Consider the following 6,282-nt stretch of genomic DNA (forward strand, 5'->3'; position numbering starts at 1 on the left):
ATTCTGTAACATGGGATAAAATGAAAGAATCAGGAATGTTAAAGATGCCATTGGTTGGGAGCAATGTTGTAGATTACTCCCGCCAAAATGTGGGGACGCCCTTTCGACCAAGTACGAGCACCGACGATCAGTCGAGGCCCGCAGGCAATACAGGGAGGAAGGGTTTCTGCTTTAATTTCAACAAAGGGAAATGTACCAGACCTCCGGGATCGTGTAAATTCAAACATGAGTGTAGTACGTGTGGGTCGTCCCATCCTGAGTCATCGTGCAGAGCCAGAACGGGTGAGAATGGGGGTAAGGGAGGCGCCAAACAGGTCTAAACTAGTCCGAGGGGCGCCTTTACCAACCCCGATTGATACCTTGGCAATGATTCCCTGGCTCAGTGAATACCCGGATCGTACTTCTGCTGGGGTGCTGCGGAACGGTTTTTCACATGGTTTCCGCATCCCGGTAGGGGACTTTCAGGGTGTAGGGATTTGCAAAAATCAACTTTCTGTTTTACAACATACATCTGTGGTGCAAGAAAAAATTCAGAAAGAGGTTAGCCGGGGACGGGTCGCTGGCCCGTTTAGTGTACTCCCGGTACCGGATTTTGTTTGTTCTCCGTTAGGGGTGGTCCCCAAGAAGGACCCAGGTGAGTTTCGTTTGATCCATAATTTGTCTGCTCCACACGGCCTTTCGGTGAACGACGCAATTGATCCAGAAGTTTGTTCGGTGCGATACGCATCGTTTGATGAGGCAGTAGCCATCTTGAATCGCCTGGGGCCCGGGACGTTGATGGCGAAATCAGATATCGAGTCAGCGTTCCGGTTGCTCCCGGTACACCCAGACGATCAGCGTCTTTTGGGATTCGGGTTCCAGGGGTCATTTTACATGGATAGGTGTATGCCAATGGGATGCTCTATATCATGTGCTTATTTTGAGCAATTCAGTACTTTCCTGCAATGGGTGTTCACGAAGAAAACGGGTTTCCGAAATGTAATGCACTACCTTGACGACTTTTTGTTCCTTGGTCCCGCCGGAAATCCCGAATGTGCTCAGGCCTTAGCTGAATTCTGTGTGTTGATGGGTCATTTTGGCGTGCCATTGGCACCGGGTAAAACTATGGGTCCCACGACTTGCCTCGAGTTTTTGGGGATCGAGTTGGACTCAAGGGAGGGGTGTTTCCGTTTACCAGCTAGCAAAGTGTTAAAATTCAGGGCAGCCCTCCAAGTATGTTTGAATGCATCTAAGGTTACACTGCATCAGTTGCAACAATTAATGGGAAAGTTGAACTTTGCCTTGAGGGTGATCCCAATGGCTCGCCCTTTTTCCCGCTCAATTGCCCAAGCGATGGTTGGCCTAAAGGAGGGTCATCATCGCACGAGGTTATCGGCTGAGGTCCGCCAGGACATGCGGATTTGGTTAGCATTTTTGGCGGACTTCAATGGCCGAGTCGTCTGGAACAAGCCAGCCGTGTCCTCAGAAGAGCTTGGGCTATGGACAGATTCAGCAGGAAGCATAGGCTTTGGCGCCATCTTCGGCACAAAGTGGTCTGCTCAAAGGTGGCCCCTATGGTGGCACGAGAAGGGGCTAACGAGTAATATTGCTTTCCTTGAACTATTTCCCATTCTGGTGGCCCTGAGAACCTGGCCAGAAGGGTTCAGAGATCATTCTGTCGTGTTCTGGTCCGACAATATGACCGTGGTAGAATGCATCAATAGTCAGGCAGCCCATTGTAAATTGATTTTGAGGCTGCTCAAAGAAATTGTCCTACTGTGTATGCAACTGAACGTGGTATTCAGAGCAAAACATGTCCCAGGGGTGATGAATCAGGCTGCTGATGCACTGTCTCGTTTTCACATGCAGGCTTTCTCGGGTTTCCTTCCTTCAGCGGACCCGGAGCCGGCACCCTTCCCCGAAGCTCTCTGGTCTCTCGGTGCCCCGAACTTCGTCACCTCGTGGGAGAGAGTCTAGCACCCAGGACAAGGAAGGCATATGAAGGGGCGTTCCAGGCCTATTTAGCCTTTTTGGGGGCAGAGAGAGGGGGACTTTGGGGTCAGGAAGAGTGGGTTGTACTTTTTCTGATGTCCTTACGTAGGGCTGGGAAATCGGTGGCTACGGCCCAAAGGCATCGTGCCGCCATTTCTTTTGTTGCCAGGGCCCATGGCATCCTGGACCCAATAGCGTCTTTTACAGTACAGAAAGCGCTGCGTGGGTGGCAACGCCTAGAGGGTCGCAGAGTAGACGTAAGACGACCGATAGGTTTAGACAGGTTGTCCCAGTTACTGGCCACACTCCCTAACACATGCTCGTCCCCTTTCGAGACCTGTTTGTTCCGGACTGCATTTACGCTGGCATTTCACGGGGCTATGAGAGTTAGTGAGCTAGTTGCAAGGAACAAACAGGATGTGACGGGGGGCTTGTGCAGGGAACATGTTCAGATCAGGGGTGATGCGATGATTGTCTCCTTTCTCAGGTCCAAGACTGACCAAGATGGGAGAGGGGACTGCACGATCATTCGCAGGAACCCCGAGTCATCCATGTGTCCGGTACAGTGCTTAGAAGATTACCTAGCACGAAGGGTGGCATCATGGGGGGGGACATTGTTGAGGCATGCAGACGCCACCCCGCTGACGAGGTTTCAGTTTCAGCGGGTGCTTGCAATGGCCATTGCCGCAGCGGGCTTGGACCCGGGCGAATTTGGGACCCATTCCTTTCGAATAGGGGCTGCCACTGAAGCTACAGCCAGGGGTCTTAATGTAGAACAAGTGAAACGTGTGGGGCGCTGGTCCTCCAATTGTTATAAGAGGTACGTGCGATTGCACATGTTGTGAAGCTGTAATCATGTACTCACGCTTCTTGTCTTTTGTTTGTTTTCAGTTGCGCAAGCCTACGCGGCAGGGCGAACTGTGCAGTCGACCCAACACCAGGCCAGCGGTCGCACGTCACCGGCTGTGAGGAAGGAGGTGTGGGTCGTGGGCCACTCATACGTGAGACGGGCCGCAGACGTATTCAAAGCAGGTGACATGATTCACGTACCTGGGGAATACGGGTACAGAGTGTCCTTCTACGGAAGGGGCGGTCTCTGTATTGACCAGTTTCAGGAATTTTTTGAGGGTTTGTTAGAGCGGATGAGGTCACCGCCGTCCATAGTCATAGTGCATTTGGGGGGCAATGATTTGGTCACCACCGGTAGACGACTTCTCCTGGAGGCTATGCTTTCCACGGTAAGTTGGTTAGCGAGGAGAGTTCCGGGGTGCATAATTGCGTGGTCTCATGTGATCCCACGAAAAGTGTGGCGGGGGGCTATCTCGATCCCTGCTTTGAATCATTCTGTTAGAAAATTGAATAACAAAGTGAGTAGGTTGTTCCGTTCCAAGACATTGCATTCGATCTCGCATAGTTGTATTAATGATGACAGTATGTATCTGGGGGATGGTGTGCATTTGTCGAGGGTGGGGAATGAGTTACTCATAGGTGACTTCCTAGCTTGGTTAAAATCGTTAAAACATGACCTTTAGGTAGGAGTTTTGTGGGGGGTCCGGATAGCCGGTCAACTATCCGGACCTGTGGCGGTAAGGTCATGATCGGTGAGCACTAATTGGTAGATCCCTATGAGTGGGCGTCACCCAACACGGATGGGAGCGCTCGGGAGAGGTGGCCATTGGCCCCTCAATGGGGAGGCGGTCCCGTCTAAGGGCGGGTCGCCGGAAGTAAAGGAAAGGCGGTCAAGGCCCCTTCCTTTGTAGGAGGGGTTACAGCCCCCTCCTGGGGGAATTTCCCGGGGCCAGTGTCATCTGCGACGGCAGATGCGGTAAGTTGTGTGGGGTGGGGGGAGGTCCACGATACCTTCTAGATACCACACACAAGTCTTCGAACGACCTTTAAATGGCGTCGAGTCTTAAGTGCCCCCGTCAAGTCAAGGGAAATTGTTAGTAGTTGCACTTGAGGTAAGCCTCTGTGCTGTCGCCCCTCCCAAGTGGGAGGGGTAAGTCTGGTTAGGGATCTTGACACCGGTTATGACCTTGCCGTTGGCCCTTAAACGTTAGGATGTACAATTTCAGTGTTTCTAGAGAATGTTTTTGTAGGATGCTAGTTCGGCTAGGAGAACCTCTGTATTAGAGAATATGTTAAGGTTAGCCAAACATCGCAATGTGATAATGAAATTGTACATAACATGAAACGTTTAATGTTTTAATTTTTTGTTTTAATAAATACGGCCGGGAGGGTCACTCCCTCCCACATCCAAAAACTTTAAGAACTGTTTCCGGTTTCCCTCCTTTTGGGGATTGTGTTGAGAGGGGGTGGCGGGTATCTCAGCCATATGGAAAGGGGCGACCACTCGGTCCCCCCGAACGTATGGCGGAGTGCCTCGATCCCCCCGGGAAGCCATTTTTGGGCGGGAGGCGCGTCTCGGCTGGTATGCCCGAAGCGGCGTAGCCGGGGCGCGCCTTTTCCCGCCCTAGAGTGGGCTGGCCTAGACACCGACGTAGCCAGCCCCGCCCTAGGGGCAGGCAGGGGCGGGTTCTCGCCCGCCCTGAAGACGGATAAAAAGAGACGCAAGACCAGAAGACGTCCTCTTGTTCTTGTGCTCCGAAGCTGCACCTCCTCGCTACCCGTGAGCTCGGGACAGAACGAAGAGCCAATTTTGACCCACCCACCAGCCCCTGAGGACAGCAAGTCGTTGTGCAATAAAGTGAATTTTTATAAGTATGTTTTACGTTTCGTTTACAGGCTGTGAAAGTATCAGTTTGTTGTTGATCATAATAAAGTATGGTGAATGTCGTGTAAGTTGTTACGATTAAAATGATTTGATGTAGTGTTGCATTTTAAGCATGTTCTTTTGGTCGTAGCGACCATTGTTTTCTTAGGTTTGAGTAGGAATTGTCGTATTTATTTTTGGTAGGCGGTAAGGTCATGATCGGTGAGCACTAATTGGTAGATCCCTATGAGTGGGCGTCACCCAACACGGATGGGAGCGCTCGGGAGAGGTGGCCATTGGCCCCTCAATGGGGAGGCGGTCCCGTCTAAGGGCGGGTCGCCGGAAGTAAAGGAAAGGCGGTCAAGGCCCCTTCCTTTGTAGGAGGGGTTACAGCCCCCTCCTGGGGGAATTTCCCGGGGCCAGTGTCATCTGCGACGGCAGATGCGGTAAGTTGTGTGGGGTGGGGGGAGGTCCACGATACCTTCTAGATACCACACACAAGTCTTCGAACGACCTTTAAATGGCGTCGAGTCTTAAGTGCCCCCGTCAAGTCAAGGGAAATTGTTAGTAGTTGCACTTGAGGTAAGCCTCTGTGCTGTCGCCCCTCCCAAGTGGGAGGGGTAAGTCTGGTTAGGGATCTTGACACCGGTTATGACCTTGCCGTTGGCCCTTAAACGTTAGGATGTACAATTTCAGTGTTTCTAGAGAATGTTTTTGTAGGATGCTAGTTCGGCTAGGAGAACCTCTGTATTAGAGAATATGTTAAGGTTAGCCAAACATCGCAATGTGATAATGAAATTGTACATAACATGAAACGTTTAATGTTTTAATTTTTTGTTTTAATAAATACGGCCGGGAGGGTCACTCCCTCCCACATCCAAAAACTTTAAGAACTGTTTCCGGTTTCCCTCCTTTTGGGGATTGTGTTGAGAGGGGGTGGCGGGTATCTCAGCCATATGGGTTGTTTTACAGTTCAGGTTGGCCTGTTTACTACTCGAATATGAGTGATATTGCGGTGTGTTCATCTAGACTCATACCCTACCTAATCTTGAAGTTGAATTTCCCACCAATGAGAAACCAAGGGAGATACCATTTTTGATACTTATTGCATGTCTAATGCAAGAATAATCACCAGATTATGAGAGTCAATGCAATAATCCAGCAAAAATTACTCATTTTCATCCAACGTGGGGCTCGAACACACAACCCTGAGATTAAGAGTCTCATGCTCTACCGACTGAGCTAGCCAGGCTCCCACTTCAAGATGGTATGCAGACTAATCATTTTTTATGAAGGAAATCCATTCCTGGACAATTTGTGGGAGTTATTGCATGTCTAATGCAAGATTAATCTCCATATTATGAGAGGCAATGCAATATTCAGGCAAAAATTTCTCGTTTTAACCGAACGTGGGGCTCGAACCCACGACCCTGAGATTAAGAGTCTCATGCTCTACCGACTGAGCTAGCCGGGCTCCCTCCTTAAGACAGTATGCAGACCAATCACTTTTTGTGAAGAAAATCAAATCCTGGATATTCCTCTACTCTTGTTTTGCAAGGAAAGCCAGATTTATACATCCTTCAGAGGACAGTGTGTCA

The sequence above is a fragment of the Lissotriton vulgaris genome, chromosome 1_1 (genome assembly GCF_964263255.1).
Source record: "Lissotriton vulgaris chromosome 1_1, aLisVul1.2, whole genome shotgun sequence".
NCBI lineage: Eukaryota > Metazoa > Chordata > Amphibia > Caudata > Salamandridae > Lissotriton > Lissotriton vulgaris.